This window comes from Delphinapterus leucas, chromosome 17 (assembly GCF_059928025.1).
Source record: "Delphinapterus leucas isolate spDelLeu-1000000601 "Yukka" chromosome 17, BTC_Dleu_Yukka2, whole genome shotgun sequence".
In the NCBI taxonomy this organism is placed as follows: Eukaryota; Metazoa; Chordata; class Mammalia; order Artiodactyla; family Monodontidae; genus Delphinapterus; species Delphinapterus leucas.
This window is the reverse complement of record NC_143145.1, coordinates 84582927-84601008: the sequence shown is the minus strand read 5'-3', so window position 1 is coordinate 84601008 and position 18082 is coordinate 84582927. Positions and strand designations below refer to the sequence as shown.

The 18082-nt window shown below is 41.5% G+C and overlaps 1 protein-coding gene across 1 annotated transcript in view; it reads left to right on the top strand.

Annotated features, from left to right (window-relative positions):
• Window positions 1-18082, top strand: part of SNTG1 (syntrophin gamma 1) — a 460796-nt gene that overhangs the window by 181993 nt on the left and 260721 nt on the right. The gene's annotated exons all lie outside the window — the stretch shown is intronic.

Below are 18082 nucleotides of genomic sequence, written 5' to 3'. Positions count from 1 at the left end.
CAGTTATTATCAAGGAGGCGGAGCTGGGGGTGGGAGGGAAATTGGGGGAATGTGGAAGGGAATTGGGAGGCTCCTCGTGCCCTGGAGCTCTTCCCTCTATTCTCTGTGGTTGTGGATACGTGGACCTACACATGAAATAACATTAATAATGATAATAATGCAGTGAAATCCAACAGAAACACATTGGTGCATATAGAGCTGAGAAAATTTGAATTAAATTGGTAGATTGTACCAATGGCATAATTCTCGTTGCGATATTGTACTAGTTTTCCAAGGTGCTACCTTTGGGGGAAACCGTTTAAAGGGTACACTGGATCTCTCTGAGCTAATTCTTACAACTGCATGTCAATCTAAAATTTACTCGAAATAAAGTTTTTTAAAAAACAAGAAAAATTAGGTGCAGAAAAAATTACATTTGAGTATGCTCCATGGTGATCGTACAGTAGAGTAGTTACATTTATGTGCATAGCCCTGTGCTGTGAATCTGTATAATAAGTATGTGCAAACTTTCAGTATTTTACCAGTATAATAGCTTACATAAACATAATTTGAAGCAGGAAAAAGAAAAGAAAAATAACCATACATATATAGTTGTCGCCTTCAAGGATTCCTAAGTTAAGAAATGAGATGCACACAAATGATTCTGGTACAGGGCAGAATGTGTAAGTTATGTGAAAGACATACACATGTTTACTCTGTAAGCAGAAGAGGCTGATACAGTGCTTGTTGTAAAAGCCCGTGGAACACGGGCATTTGGGGTCATCTTTAAAGACAGGAATATTTTTGTAAACATAAGTGAGTAATAGGAGTAAATTCAGGGTGACAGAAACAAGATGGCAAAGCCCAATCAGCCCATTTATTCCAAATCAAGAGTTCTGTGTGAAAACATTGTCAGAAAAAAAATCAAAGCCAGACTTTAGAAGGGCTGGAATGCCAAGTTAGGAATTTTACATTTGCCCTGTAGCTTGTTGGGGTCAGTAGGTGTCTCAATGGGGCCACACAGATATAATACACGCAATCTGATGAGAACATGTATTGTCAAAGCTCTCAGTCCTATCCTAGACTAAAAATATTAAGAAGGATCAAGAAATATAAAAAGGAAAGTTACTTTAATAAGTAACGGTTACCTTGTGAATTAAACATCAAAAGCCTGTTAAGGTTGGGGTGCAGAGCGGTCCTGTAACTAGGCTGTTAAAGCCCGAGGAACTGGGATTTGCATGGTCTGTGAAAGAAGTGAGTTGAGATGGATTCAAGAGTCCTCCATCCTGTAAGCTCAGTGAGGGAAGGAATCACGTCCTCTGTTCTGGGCTTCACGCTCAGTACTTTGCACAGCGTTTGGGGCATAATAACAGGTCAGTGTGCATCTTAACTGAATCTCGAATGCACACATACATGAGCTAGAATCACTAGGCTTAGTGCATGTTGATTCTGCGAGTCAAAGAGAAGGGAGATGTAGAAAGGGAGAGCTGTTATGCCCTGGTGTCTGGTGAGGAGAGGTTCTGTAAAGACAGGGAAATCGCAGCCTTGCCCTGTGAGTTATGAGACAATCACTGCTTGGCTGTTTTGCAGTGCCTTTGGGCGTACTTGGAATACGGTGAAAGTTACTCTAAGTATGCTCTTGCTGCCTCTGTTATTGACACTTAGAAACACTCAGAGTCAGAAAAACAGATGAACATGCTTATTTTTTCTGTGGGGAAACACGAGACACTATGTACCAAATTCCCATCAATAGTGAGCGCTGGGTTTGGGTGATTAACTGAAATCACATCATCCCTGGCAAACACGATTAGGGGAAGAGATTACACAGGCATGTGAGAAATGGAAAGTATTATTAAAAATATGTCAGCTTTTGGTATTCCGTCCCGAATCCTTTCTGAAGATCCATTATTATGCCAACAAACTGTAAGAAAAATGATAGTGACATTTACCGAAGAACTACAAACAGTATAACTTTCCATTTTAATGTACCATATTTCTCATGTTTACCCAGAGCTCAGAAAGTTTTTGTGCTTATATGAAATTCACAGTGGCTCTTTTTCCACTTCTTTTTAAAATCACTAACAAATATTTTATTTCGACATCCACTTAAAATCTCAAAGTCTGAGAGGCTTTCTGATAATGAATACCAGTGACATCATTTTAATCAGCTCTAAATTTTTGAGCTGTTTTTGTTACTTGATTATGGTTACAAGGGTTTATTTTATACCTACACAGATTGCTTTCCAAGAATTAAATTGCAGGCTAAAAAATTTAAGGTATAATTCAATTTTCTTTCATCAGAATGATTCAACCACGCTTAATCAGGGAGTATATTTGTACAAGAGTTTACTTCCTAAACATTTTGACCCTGAACGTTCTATAACTAGGATTCTCTGTGTGAGCAGCTTGGTTTCAGTTAAGGTAGATAATGTGCGTACTTGGTTATAATGTTTTCCATTTGTCAGTGAGCTGCTCATCGCAGTGTGTCTCTCAAGCGTTCTGTGGGTGAGGCAAGGACGCGCTGCACTGCCCAGAACACTCCTTTCTTCATGTTTCTGCTTGGGGCGTAGGGGCGGCCACAGGAGCCCTCCTGTGGGAGGTTGATGGATAGGGGTGAGGCAACAGCTGTTGTGCGGCTCCACGTGTGATGGATGAGCTGTAACTGCGTCTTCCCCGGACCCTCCTTCAGCTTGGGTGTACTTCGCTCCATAACAGAGCCCCCGCTTCTGCAAGGCCCTCGTCCCACCAGGCTCACACGCGATAAGAACTGGCACGTGTTTCAGTGCTTCCTGTGAGTCCAGCTCATGGGCAGGTGCCACTTGTTCCTGCTTCCTGTCCATCTTTCCATCTGCCCCTCCCACTGCCTACTCTGGGGACTGCAAGTGCCCACCTCAGACTCCAAGGCAAGAGCCTTGAGGCTTGACTGGTGAAGTGATTATAGATACTACATGCCACTTAGACTATACAACTTGTAATTCTCCATATTTTAAAAATTAAAACGTTTATTCAAATTTTCCGTAATAAAGACTGATAAAGCATCTCAAATCTATCTTGGAGTGCCGTAGAATTTGCACCAACGTGAAAGATGATTAGCATGATGGAGGTTAGGATAGCTTAGCATGTTTTTAAGGAGTAATTCTTAGGGAGTCCTGTTATGTTATAAGGGCTTTGAGGGAAATAAAAGCCACTTTCAGAATATATATTATATAGTTTCACAGTAAGAGCCTCATGCAAACACTTAATTCGACATGGTTCAGATGGTTTCTGAAGGACACAAGTTCTGATAGAAGTTCTGCAAAAAACACCTGCCTGGTCAATGCTTCATCCAAGCATTTACATGGTACCTACTGTATGCCAGGCACTGTTCTAAGCGCTGATTCCTTTTTATTTTCATTTTGGTTGGTCTGTCCGTTGCTGAAAGTGGGGTGTTAAAGTCCCCTACTATGACTGTGTTACTGTCGATTTCCCCCTTTTATGGCTGTTAGCATTTGCCTTATGTATTGGGGTATTCCTGTGTTGGGTGCATAAATATTTACAATTGTTATATCTTCTTCTTGGATCGATCCCTTGATCATTACGTAGTGTCCTTCTTTGTCTCTTGTAATAGTCTTTATTTTAAAGTCTGTTTTGTCTGATATGAGAATTGCTACTCCAGCTTTCTTTTGGTTTCTATTTGCATGGAATATCTTTTTCCATCCCCTCACTTTCAGTCTGTATGTGTCCCTAGGTCTGAAGTGGGTCTCTTGTAGACAGCATATATACGGGTCTTGTTTTTGTATCCATTCAGCCAGTCTGTCTTTTGGTTAGAGCATTTAATCCATTTACATTTAAGGTAATTATCGATATGCATGTTCCTATTACCATTTTCTTAATGTTTTGGGTTTGTTATTGTAGGCCTTTTCCTTCTCTTCTGTTTCCTGCCTAGAGAAGTTCCTTTAGCATTTGTTGTAAAGCTGGTTTGGTGGTGGTGAACTCTCTTAGCTTTTGCTTGTCTGTAAAGATTTTAATTTCTCTGTCTAATCTGAATGAAATCCTTACTGGGTAGAGTAATCTCGGTTGTAGGTTTTTCCCTTTCATCACTTTAAATATGTCCTGCCGCTCCCTTCTGGCCTGCAGCGTTTCTGCCGAAAGATCAGCTCTTAACTTTATGGAGATTCCCTTGTATGTTATTTGTTGGTTTTCCCTTGCTGCTTATAATATTTTTTCTTTGTATTTAATTTTTGATAGTTTGATTAATATGTGTCTTGGCATGTTTCTCCTTGGATTTATCCTGTATGGGAGTCTCTGTGCTTCCTGGACGTGATTGACTATTTCCTTTCCCATATCAGGGAAGTTTTCAACTATAATCTCTTCAGGTATTTTCTCAGTCCCTTTCTTTTTCTCTTCTTCTTCTGGGACCCATATAATTTGAATGTTGTTGCGTTTAATGTTGTCCCAGAGGTCTCTGAGACTGTCCTCCATTCTTTTCATTCTTTTGTCTTTATTCTGCCCTGCAGTAGTTATTTCCACTATTTTATCTTCCAGGTCACTTATCTGTTCTTCTGCCTCAGTTATTCTGCTATTGATTCCTTCTAGAGAATTTTTAATTTCATATATTGTGTTATCCATCATTGTTTGCTTGCACTTTAGTTGTTCTAGGTCTTCTAGTTCTTCTAGACCTAGGTCTAGGTCTTCTAGATTGTTAAATGTTTCTTGCATTTTCTCTATTCTATTTCCAAGATTTTGGATCATGTTTACTATCATTACTCTGAATTCTTTTTCAGGTAGACTGCCTATTTCCTCTTCATTTCCTTGGTGTGGTGGGTTTTTACCTTGCTCCTTCATCTGCTGTGTGTTTCTCTGTCCTCTCATTTTGCTTAACTTACTGTGTTTGGGGTCTCCTTTTCCCAGGCTGCAGGTTCATAGTTCCCGTTGTTTTTGGTGTCTGCTCCCAGTGGGTAAGGTTGGTTCAGTGGGTTGTGTAGGCTTTCTGGTGGAGGGGACTGGTGCCTGTTTTCTGGTGGATGAGGCTGGATCTTGTCTTTCTGGTGGACAGTACCTCATCTGGTGGTGTGCTTTGGGGTGTCTGTGAACTCATTATGATTTTAGGGAGCCTCTCTGCTAATGGGTGGGGTTGTGTTCCTGTCTTGCTAGTTGTTTGGCATAGGGTGTTCAACACTGTAGCTTGCTGGTCATTGAGTGGAGCTGTGTCTTAGCGTTGAGATGGAGATCTCTGGGAGAATCTTTGCTCTTTGATATTACGTGGGGCTGGGAGGCCTCTGGTGGATCAATGTCCTAAACTTGGCTCTCCCACCTAAAAGGCTCAGGCCTGACACCTGGCTTGAGCACCAAGATCCTGTCAGCACATGGCTCAGAAGAAAAGGGAGAAAAAGAAAGAAAGAAAGAAAAAAATAAAAGTTATTAAAAGAAAAAAATTATTAAAAATAAAAACGTAATAAAAACTATAAGAAAGAAAGAAGAGAGCACCCAAATCAATAATCAAATCCATGAATGATAACAAGTACTAAAAACTATACTAAAAAAAACCAAAAAATACCAAAAATTGGACAGGAGAACCCTAGGACAAAAAGTAAAAGCAAAGGTATACAGAGAAAATCACACAAAGAAGCATACACATGCACACTCACAAAAAGTGAAAAAGGAAAAAAAAATATATATATATAAAAGGAAGAGAAAAACCAAATCAATAAAGAAATCTACCGATGATAATAAGCTCTAAATACTAAACTAAGATAAGCAGAAAACCAGAAACAAATTAGGTGCAGAAAGCAAACCCCAAGTCTACAGCTGCTCCCAAAGCCCACCGCCTCCATTTTGGGATGATTTGTTGTCTATTCAGGTATTCCATAGATGCAGGTACATCAAGTTGATTGTGGAGATTTAATCCTCTTCTCCTGAGGCTGCTGGGAGAGATTTCCCTTTCTCTTCTTTGTTCGCACAGCTCCCGGGGTTCAGCTTTGGGTTTGGACCCGCCTCTGCATGTAGGTCGCCTGAGGGTGTATGTTCCCTCCCAGACAGGATGGGGTTAAAGGAGCAGCTGATTCGGGGGCTCTGGCTCACTCAGGCCGGGACGAGGGAGGGGTACGGATGCGGGATGAGCCTGAGGCAGCAGAAGCCAGCGTGACCTTGCAGCAGCCTGAGGGGCGCTGTGCATTCTCCCGGGGAAGTTTTCCCTGGATCACGGGACCCTGGCAGTGGAGGGCTGCACAGGCTCCCCGGAAGGGAGATGTGGAGAGTGACCTGTGCTCGCACACAGGCTTCTTGGTGGCGGCAGCAGCAGCCCTAGTGTCTCATGCCCGTCTCTGGTATCTGCACTGATAGCTGCAGCTCATGCCCGTCTCAGGAGCTCGTTTAGACGGTGCTCTGAATCTCCTCTCCTCGTGCACCCTGAAACAATGGTCTCTTGACTCTTAGGCAGGTCCAGACTCTTTCCCAGACTCCCTCCCGGCTAGTCGTGGTGCACTAGCCCCCTTCAGGCTGTGTTCACGCCGCCAACCTCAGTCCTCTCCGTGGGATCCGACCTCCGAAGCCCGAGCCTCAGCTCCCAGCCCCCACCCATCCCGGTGCGGGAGCAGACAAGCCTCTCGGGCTGGTGAGTGCTGGTCGGCACCGATCCTCCGTGCGGGAATCTCTCCGCTCTGCCCTCCACACCCCTGTGGCTGCGCTCTCCTCCGTGGCTCTGAAGCTCCGCCCCCCCCCAACCCCCGTCTCCACCAGTGATGGGGTTTCCTAGTGTGTGGAAATTTTCCTCCTTCACAGCTCCCTCCTGGAGGGGCAGGTCCCGTCCCTATTCTTTTGTCTCTGTTTTTTCTTTTATCTTTTGCCCTCCCCGGGTACGTGGGGAGTTTCTTGACTTTTGGGAGGTCTGAGGTCTTCTGCCAGCGTTCAATAGGTGTTTTGTAGGAGTTGATCCACGTGTAGGTGTATTTCTGATGTATCTGTGGGGAAGAAGGTGATCTCCATGTCAAGATGGAAATAGATTATATTAATATAATGAATAAATCTAGTATGGGTTTAACATTCTTTTAACTCCATAAGTTGTTGTGGTTTCATTAGGTTATAGAAACTTTTTCAGACACGTGAGAAGTCATATGTATTTTTGAAAGATAAACCTAAAGGTGAAATGATTCTTTATCTAAAGTAAGGCAGACCCACATGATTTCGATCTATTTGAAATGAAGTTGAAAATGAGACTGACTGATGGATGTTACTAAATGGAGTTTAAAACACTGTTAATATGCTCCTATGTTCATGCAAATAGTCATTTATTTATTTATTTATTTTTGTTAGGAGGTGTATCTATTCTGCAAACTTTTCCCAAGTCCCATTTCAGAATTATATAATTATTGCCTCAAGAAAATACTAACCATTTCTGTGAAACTATCCTGATTTTAGTCTTATTGACTGTTATGGAAGAGCTCATCAGGATCTAGATTAATTAACTTTTCATTAATTAATTTTATTTGTTTTATTATTTATTTTATTTAAAATGTTATCTGTTTTATTAATTATCCTGTTTTAGTCTTATTGATGCCTATGGAAGACACCTAATTGGGATCTACGTAGCTAACGAAAGTTAACTTTATGAATTATTCTTCATCCAGAATTTAAAGGAAGATGTGATTTTATGTCATGATTGAGTGAAATATTTTCCAAAGACAAGGAGTCACTTTTCCTGATAACCTAGACAATTCTAGCTCTTCACTTCTGAAATCGCAAAGATTTCTTTTACTGCTTTTTCACAGTCTCTTCCCTTGTGTTTGACCTTGCAATGTGCTTTCTGCCTGACCTGAAGTATAATAATGAGCCTGTCTAATTGAAATGGAAATCTCTTCAGAATTCCCGGAGATTGAATTTATCGTGAATAATAAAGATTCTTTAAGATATACAAAACTTTGCATGTAGATTCATAGCTAAATCTTAGGGTTGTTATGAGTTGCTTATTTGTCAAATAAACCCAATTATATAAACCTTCTGGGAAAACATTAATCGAACCTAAATCAATAATCTCAAACCTGAAGTAAAGGAGCCAGTGAGAAAAAATAAGAAAAAGTGAATAGGGAAAAATATAGAACTAATTGAATCAAAATAGTTACAAATCTGGGAAAACAAATAGTAAGCACCTCCCCATCAGCTGCAATATGCCAGATGAGGGGGTCATAATAATTATCCTTAGGGAAAATCCTTGCCTTTACTTACCTAAACCATTTCTGTTTTTCACCTGCATTCACTCTGATTTTTGCAAGTCCTTCCTGTATATTAGATATGAAAGTTTTCAATGTTGTTTATGTTTCTTTTAATAGTATTAATTTGCTTTGTTTTTTGAACCTCAGTGTATTTCTTGAAATCTGCAAATTCTGTTTTCATTTCACTCTTTTTATTATCTCACTTTTGAGCTCTTATTATATTGAATTAAAGTGCTTATTAATGTGATGTGGAATAGTGATGACAGCATAAAATAAGTGTGAGAAACTTCTCTCAATACCTTGAGTTATGTTGTCTTCTCAGTTCACTAGTTTCATCAGTAGCGTGTTCTTTATTCTTGTTTTTCTCCCTCAATTTTATGTTGGCATAATTGCTGTGTTTTTTAATACCTTGGGCCCTTCTTTTCAGTCCTTTCCTCTGTTCCAATGCAGTGAGACAGATCCACCTGCCCCTTCCTGCTACACACATGGCTTCCCGTCCCTCTACATGGCATGTGCTTTGAAGCCTGTGCTGTTCTCCTTCCTTTCTGCCCATTTTTACAAACGTTGAACAAAGGATTGGGGTGGACGTGGTGGCCTTAGAGACTGAGGGGTCTGAGTGGAAGTGGCCAAGTGAAAACACATTGCATTTGCCAGATCTTTCCTTTCCTTCTGATCTTGCGTTTTTAAGTGTTCTCTAGCAGTGTTTTTTCAAACTATTTGGGACTGTGTCTGTCCAAATGTGACAAAACTCTTGGGTTTTCATTGCTTTCTTTGCTGAACATCAGTCACTCTTGCCATTTCCTGCCCCCAGTTCACCCATTTCTCTCCACCGGTCACTTCCTTTATACTTTCACAAAATAGGAAAATGTAAGGATAACCACGAATTTTCCTCTCTTGAAATTTGAAGTCTTAGGGGAGTTCTCCAAATTGTTACCACGTACCCCTATTTTTTCAAGATTGTGGAGGAAGGGTTAAGACCTGAGCTGGACTGAGCTGTCTGTTTAGTCCCTATTTTTTTTTTCCATCTCTTATTGATGTCTAATATCAATTGTATCGTGTTAATTCTGATGTTTAGGTTAGGTTGGAGAAGTTGTTGCCGTTTGTTACAATTTTTTCTCAATTTCATAATCAGTAAAAAATAAGTTTGTAATTCAATTTTCCATTATTTTAATAAGGGAAAAAGCAGTTTATTTTTCAAGTCATACAATTAGGCTTCTGCCCCATGACTCAGCTGAACCGGCCCTGATTGAGGTCATTGATGATTTCCTCATTATGGAAGCCAGTAGCCTGTTTTCAGAACTAGTTTTACCTCATCCCACTCAAGGATTTAACATTATTAATTTATTTTCCTGTCTAAAAATTCTCTTCTCTTTTCTCACCTCTCCTTAACCGTTCGTCGGGTTGTATTTGTGTCTTTCTTGCTCTGACTGCTAACGCAACATCAGCTTCTTCTGTCCTGGTTCTCTTTCTCCTGAGTAATTACTGCCATTTGCATGTTTCCAACACCTACCTTTTTACTTACTGTCTCAAACATTTATCAGGTTAAGGTCTGTCTCTCAAAATCTAGGCCTACAGACCACTTCCAAATGAACGATATCATATCCGAACTTACAGTTCCTGCACTTTTCTCCTAACATTGTTCTTCTCCTGTTTCTCTGTTTTCGTGAATAAAACCACTCAGCCAAATAGTCTGAAAGTTAGCTCATTTCCACCTGCCCTCAGTATCCCAGCTTCCGTGTACAGCTGTGCAGTTGACAGACTGAAAAACAGCAGCGAGGTCAGAGCATTGGCCCAGGTCACTTGTCCTGAGAGAGGTGCCCTAAGGTCTAGCTGGAGCCCATCCCCCCCATACAAAATGACCCCAAAATCCTGAACAGGGAGCCTGAGTACAATCCTGTGGTCAGGGGTGCCCTCCTGCCTCCTCAGTCCTACTTTAGAAGCTCTTCACTTTATACCTAACTTGTCTTCCTGCTTCCAGAATCCTCACCGTCTGTACCATCTTCCACACTGAGTGGCCTTTGTGATACATACCCCTGAGCATATTACTTTCCTGCCTAAACACTCAACTCACCTCCTCCCACTGTAACCTGAGTCCAGACCATCAGAGCTTTTAATGCTCCCTCTTCGCCCAGTTCACCCTTTCTATCTCATCTCCTGGTCTAGCCTTCAGAGACAACATTCCACACCAAAGTCAAAAAATTATTTCATACTTTTCTTTGTTCTGTTTTATTTTTAAATTAAGGTATAATTGGCATATAGCATTACATTAGTTTCAGGTGTACAACATAGTGATTCTATGTACCCACTGCAAAATGGTCACCCCAGTAAGTCTAGTTGCCATCTGTTACCAGTTATAAAATAAATAAGTCCTAGGGATGTAATGCACAGCATGGGGACTGTAGTTAGTAACACTGTATTGCATATTTGAAAGTTGCTGACAAAGTAGATCTTAAAAGTTCTCATCACAAGAAGAAAATGTAACTATCATACAACTTTTTTTATGTCCATGGACGTCCTGCTAACTACCGTGTTCCTTCCACCCCTCTGTGTCCCCTGGCTTTCCACTTCCTGTTTTGCTGGTCTCATTGCAAATGTCATGTCTGTGATGCCTTTTCTGACGCCTTGGCTATTCCCTGCTTTCTCCTTTGCCCCCTACAAATGTGGCATTTATATTGTGGACCTTTAAGACCTGTAAACTTCTTTAGGAAAAAAACAAGATGTGCCTGTTCATTCATATTTTTATTCGTAGTATCCAGAAGACTGCCATTTATACATTAGGACAGAATGGAATGATATTAATGAATGAAGTTAATGTTAGTTCTGAATAAACAGACTCTTTTTTAAAAAGGGTAACGATTTGGGTTTCTAAGAAGGACTAAGGTAGCACGCACCTAGATTTGTCATATTTTCTAAATACAAGCTGCCCTCCCATATTTTGAATTGGTTTAGAAAAAGAGAAAAATAACCTACTCAAGTAGCAAAAAATACCTCCTCCCATATTTCTAAATGGTATGCCATTGATTTACTGGTTTATTGGTTTAATTAGAGAATCAGTGATTCACACTGTTTCCCAAAAGCTCAGGACATATTCACTATATTGGAAAACTTTACTTCTTTTTTTTGTTCGTTTTTTGTTTTTGCGGTACGCGGGCCTCTCACTGTTGTGGCCTCTCCCATTGCGGAGCACAGGTTCCGGACGCGCAGGCTCAGCGGCCGTGGCTCACAGGCCCAGCCGCTCTGCGGCATGTGGGATCCTCGCGGACCGGGGCACGAACCCGCGTCCCCTGCATCGGCAGGTGGACTCTCAACCACTGCACCACCAGGGAAGCCCCGAAGAACTTTACTTCTTTATACTGCCTTTGAGAGCAGGGAAAGTCCTTGATTATCTTTATTTATTTGTTTGTTTTAACTGACAAACCAAACCCTCCCCTTTTGCACACATTAGATGCACAGTGAATTGAGCAGCTCATATCATAACAACTCAACTCTCTGGGGACTCAGAAGCTCAAAAACGCTGATGATTTCAAGCGATACGTTTTGTGTGCAGAGTTATAACATGTGCTGTTTAAAGTCATCTGGAGAATTAAATGTAGGATAAATAGAGTGATTTCTAGTTACACAATTAAATAACACTGAAACGTAAGGCTATGTTAGTCATTTCAGAAGTTAATGAACTTCACACTCTAGTCTTATTCCTAGTAATTTAACTTTTAATTACCACCCAAGTATTTCATGTTATCTGTTGCTAACATCAATTTATAGTGTCTCTTCTTTTTAAATTAAGCACAGCAATTTTACCCTTTTCTTGTTGAAGGAGCAGGGCTGTGTCCTAAGGTTCAATCTATTTATCAGGAAAATATGACATATAATTCCAAAATGTGACCAATTTGATCAGGAGAATTTGATTCTGGTGCTGTTTGATATTTGCTTCGCAAGGCTTCTGTTTAGAAGAGCAAAATGGTAAAGATCAACCTTTACACTTAAATAATCAGAATACAATGAACTTAGCTAGATGATTCCTATATAAATATTGCAGCCTTTTGTTCTATGGGATGTGGAAAATAAAGTGACATAAAAGCCACTCACACGCTGTGATGTGTATAGGGATCCAGGTACAGCTGTGTCTTTAACAGGTAAGACGCCAGGTTTGCGGAGTCCTACAGCACCATTTACTGAGTAATCACTGAACAGGATGTGTAGACCTGGGACGAAGCTTCAGTGCCTGTAACTCGCCTGCAGAGCAAGAAAGCACAAGAGCCTCAGAGGGGGCGGGCACGCTGTCAGTGTTGTGCTGATGTGTCCCCTCTTGCTGGTACCTCAGGTGTAGTGAGGTATTGTTGTGCCTCGTTAAATACTCCCCATACATCACTGTATCACTGATGTTCTGGAATAGTTAATAATTTGGACTTAAAGAAATACCAAACTAGAAAATAAACTATACTGCACAGGGAAGTTTGTCTGTTCTGCTCTTTGCTTTATTCCTGGTGCCTCGAACTGTAGAAGAATGAGTAGCTGTTGAATGAATATTGACTGAAATGAGAAACCAATATGTTTCCGGGGGTTACAATCAGGATTGGTACCAGGAAAAACGGTGGAATTGGTTGAGCGTCCACCTTCCTTTGGGATATCCATCTTCTTCCGTTTCAGGAGATACATGATATAGACATCTAGGGAGTCTGGGTTTCCTAGAGTGTACTCACAGAATGTGGATGGCTGTGAACATTGATCCTGTAGAGCCTGTGTGTGAACAGGTGGTGTGATTAAGTTCGCTTCAAACATGTAGGATTTTTCAGTTCTTTCAGTGCTGGCAGGGCCCCTGGGCGCCCTGTACACACTCTGACCTCTCAGAAAGGCAGCTCTCTGACTCATAGAACGCTGAGACCTTTATCTGACACATTTCCTTGGCCTCACACCCTCAAACCTCTCCTATGCCCAGGTTCCTTCCAATCTTGTTTACTCTCCGTATCTGGAATTACTCTAATAAACCATTTGATGTGCCTTGTGAGTTATTACATCATTTCTATTTTTTTTTTTTATCACGACCTATAGGAAGTGCCCTAACTCAGATTTCGGAATGCCATTTGGAATGATACAAAGTCCTCGGAAGAGGACTGTTTCCTTCTTTTTACTCAAAATAATTGAGTAAAAATCCTCACTGCTGTGTTTTCTATACATTATAGCGCCACTGCAGGAAAACATCATTGTTTGGGTTACTGAGCAATAGGAAAGTTATTGGCTAACTGTGCCATCTTTGACACATATCCAAAACCTTCAGGGTTGCAGTTTCCAAAGATACGAAGAATTCTTTCAGTTCTAACATCCTGTGTCCCTAAATATAGACGTTAGTGTTGCACATATGTTACCTTAGAGCCCTTTTTGGTTTACTTGTTTGTCTATTCTTACTCATTCTTCTTGAGAACAGGGTCTAGTCAGTTACAATGTTAATAATACCAGTCTTCATTCATTCATTCATTCATTCATCTGTTCATTCCTGAATGAGTGCTTATCATTCAAGTAATAAAATTGAGCATTTGTAATGCAAATCTCCAGACCCTGAGGTTTTTAACAGAGAACAAAAGGGCCAAGTCTGTTTCCTCAGGTGTCTTATATACTAGAGAGAGAGACAGACAGATATATAAACACATAATAAAAGGCCAGGTAATGAGAAGAGCTATGAAGAAAAATAAACTAGAGTGGAGGCATAGAGTGTCAATGGTGCTATCTTTAATTGTGCTCAGGGAAGTCCTCTCTGGGGAGTGTGATTTGGGCAGAGGCCTGAATCAAGCAGAGAAGCAAATCATGTCAGTATTCAGGCGGTGGGGAGAAGGCAGAAGGAGAAGCTTGTACGCATGCCGGGAAGGGAAGCCTGCGTGGGGTGTTTGAGGATCTACGGTGCCGCGAATGAGAGAGGGAGCAGTAGGACGCAGCCTTGGAGGAGATGCAGGGCCAGACTGACGACGCCTCCCCGGCTGCACTAAAGACTCGGGATTTTACTGTGTGTGCGTTGGAGAGCTGATGCCTGTTCTGAACACAATGGAATGGCTGTTTCAGAAGTCTTCCGGAGTGGAGATTAGGCTGTAGGAAAATAAGAATGGAATCAGAGAAACCGGTTAGGAGAACAACGGAAAAAGCCAGGTGAGAGAGCTTGTGTGCTGGACCATGGCGTTTGGAACTGAGTTAAACAGAAGCTCGGTTAGGCTATGCTGTGAAGACAGAAAAGGTAGGCCTGTTGATGGGTTTGATCTGAGATGTCAGAGAAAGGGGGGCTTCACGATGATCCCTAGTGCTTCGGCCTGGCCAAGTGGAGACATTTACTGAAATGGAGAAATGTTCAGGGTAAGGGCCAGAATTGGGAAGTTTTACAGTTTTTTGTTTTTTTTTTTTCCTGAATGCTCAGTTTGAAGTGCCTATTACATAACCATGTTTAATGGTGGAATGAATTAGGCAGTAGGCTAGAGTCTGGAGTTTGTGGGAGAGTTTGATCCTAGAGATACAAACACAGGAGCCATCCACATAGGTAGGCAGATCTACAAGTGCGCACCTGGGTGACATCATTAACAGAAGACGAGCAGAGGGTCAGGGGAAGAGTGAGGGCAGGTGGTCACCAGGTTAGGAGAGTAGAAGGGAGAGTACCAGGCTGGCATAACACATAACAGTTGGAGCTGGGAGCATGACCCACTTGAAGACAGGACAAACCAGTTTGGGTGAAACATTAAAGGAAGAGTTGACATAATATGAACAGAAAGAAGAAAGTAGTGCTAAGTTGGGATGGGGCTGGCCAGCCACAGTAAGGGTACCAGGGAATGACTGAAGAACTTTCAACAGTGCCATGACTAACATATTCAGTGGTTTCTGTAAAATCTGTCCAGTTGAAGTGTGAAGACAAGTCCAGAGAGGTAAAGAGACTATTTAGCTATTCAGGTGACTTGCAGGAGTACAGGTGAGGCTGCATCTTGGGCACAGATGGTGATGATGGAAAGAGAGAAGTGAAAGTATTTGAAAGAAATTAGAAGACTTTGGTCAGATGCCGGTTTGAGAGCTTGGAGGGAGTGTTAATACCAACTGAGCCAGAAGCCACTGGTAGATGGAAGAGGCTTCGCGACTTTGATGGGGTCCTTGTCAAATGGGTGCTTGGATATTTGGGAACAGAACCGGGATGTGTATTTGGACCTTCAGTCATCTACAGCCTACTGGTGGCAGTAAAAGTCAAAGTAGTAAATGAGCTTTCTGTGTAAGTGCAGAGGGTGAGGGGGACAAGAACCCCTGGAAGAAAAGGGGGTTCCAGCCTTATTTATGAGGACCAGGGGGCAAAGGAGATGGAGAAGGTGCAGCCAGAGGTCTGAGACAAGCCCAGGGGATTCTGACCATGGAAGCAAAAAATGTTCAGGAGCCCCACCTTCAGGGCAACTCACGTAGGCAGTATCTGTGAGGTCCCAGAACTGTGCTTGTACCCATTTGTTCCTTGGAGTATCCTGTGTGTGCATCTAGTGTGTAGCCTTTAGAACTGAGTGTAGAATTGGGCATCCACGATGTTTTGTCAGTGTGTTAGTTTGTATTGCTGCTCTAAGCAGGTACCACAGATTGAGTGGCTTAAACAAAGGAGTTTATTTTCTCACAATTCTGGAGGCTGGACGTCCAAAATCAAGGTGTCAGCAGGGCTGGTTTCTTCTGGGACCTCTCCCCTTAGCTTCTAGATGGCCATCTTCTCTCTGTGTCCTCACATGGCCTTCCCTCTGTCCACGTCTGTCCTAGTTTCCTCTTCTTATAAAGATACCAGTCATGTTGGATTAGAGCCCTCCCCAAGGACCTCCTTTTAACGTAAATGTCTCTTTAAAGACCCTGTCTCGAAATACAGTCACGTTCTGAGATTCAGGGTTTTAGAGTTTCAACACATGAATTTTGGGAGAACATAATTCATCTTATAATAGACTACATAAGTACTACATTTATAAGAATTATTACTTGGAAAAGAACTTCTACAGAAACTTCAATATGTAGCATCACACAACGTTACTATTTCTAGAGGAAAGTAACTTACACTGCCATATTACTGAAGGGAGCACCTAATCAAGAAAGAATTATGACCTAACAATAATGACAGATTAACTTAAGGTTATCAGGATTATGTGGAAGACTGGATCAAGGTGTGAGTTGTCCACCCCCTTTTCTATCCGAAAATCTATGAAATAATGGGGAAAAGTAATGAAATGAATCCGTAGCTTAAAAAAGTTAAGAATATCTATCATTATTGTGTTAAAGATTAACTCCTAAAAGTGAAAAAGGTAAAAATGTTAAATTAGATGATAATTACACCTGTAATAATTACACCTGTAATAACATGTTCAGGATTAGATCGGTGCAGAGTTCTAGGTAGCTCTAATTCAGACTCAACAGATACAAGAAGCAGCAAGGGCTCCAGAACATTCAAACAACCCTCAAGGAGGAGCATTTAGTACAGTATGTTTAGCAACCACAGAAAAACAGAAGCAGTAGTATGTGTATAAACACACAGACAGATGTTTTGAGGAATGGGCTCATGTGATTATGAGGTTGGCAAGTCCGAAGTCTGCAGTTCAAGTCTGAAGGTCATCAGGCTGGAGCCCCAGGAAAGAGCCCAAGCTGAGTTCAAGTCCAAGGGCAGCCTCCTTCTTACTCACATGAGGTCATTATTTTGTTCTAGTCAGGCCTTCATCTGACTGGACAAGGCCCACCCATGTAATTGAGGGCAATATGCTTTACTGAAATATCCACAGATTTAACCGTTAATCTCATCCAAACCACCGTCACAGAGACATCAAGAATGACGTCTCATCACGTATCTGAGCGCCACGGCCAAGTTGACACACAAAATTCACCGTCACAACCACCTATTTCTTCTCCACCTCTGCTTGCTAGCAGCACAGGTAAGCCAGGGAGGGGGCTGGGGGGCTGGTGCATAGGTCCGTGGCTCAGATGGCCACTGTCTCGCCAGGAGCCCCACAGCTGGGCTGGGGCACTAAGCCCCTCCTCCCAGCAGCACCTCAAATCCCTTGGCTCAGGGGCACGTGCTGACTGGCCAGAGCAGCCAGACCAGTACGGTAGTTTTCACAGAAGTCCTTTGTTCCTATCATATGCTTATGGGTATACTAGAGTCAGAGCAAGAAGACACTCTAAGACAGCAGCTAACTCCAAGACACTTTGAAAATGTAGACAAAAAGCAAAGGCGATCAAATCAAACCTAAGAAGGGAGTGCGTTTACAAGCTACAATTTAAATACTACATAAGAATACACATTTCCCACTAGAAAGAAGTACCAGTAATGTCAATACTGACAGCTGACTGAGCAGAGAAAACGATTCGTGTGCCAACCTTCATTTCAAGCACGCCTGAGATTCTTATACCTCTGCTTATTCCAAAAAATCCATGTACATTTTAAAGTATATGTACTACATATACATATATACATATACTATATGTGTATGTCGTTTTTACAGTTTACCTTAAGAAGTTTTTTTCTCTTTTGATATGTGAATAATTTTTTTGAAATAAGAATTCTGATCTACACCAAACAGTGCGCCATTAACAGTCTTTGCAGTTTTAAGTGAGAAGTGGTTTCCCAGCTGCCGTCACAGATATATTGATCTGAGTCACCTGCATAGGTTCTTCTTTCCTGTGATAGATTAAAAGAAGAGCCATCGCTGCCAATGAGCATTGGTGTAAGCAGATAACTTTTCAGAAGGTTAATTTTTCTCATTGCTGCAGGTGCTCTTTATTTGCCATGTGTTTGCTTGGATATTCAAATGGCAGTTTAAAGAAAATTTAGAAACTGCAGGAATCCCCATATAGCCAACATAGAAAATAAAACACTAAAGGCATTGGCGTCTTTATACAAATGCTCCCCTGTTGAGTCAGAAACCATTCTAGAGATGTTAATTCCT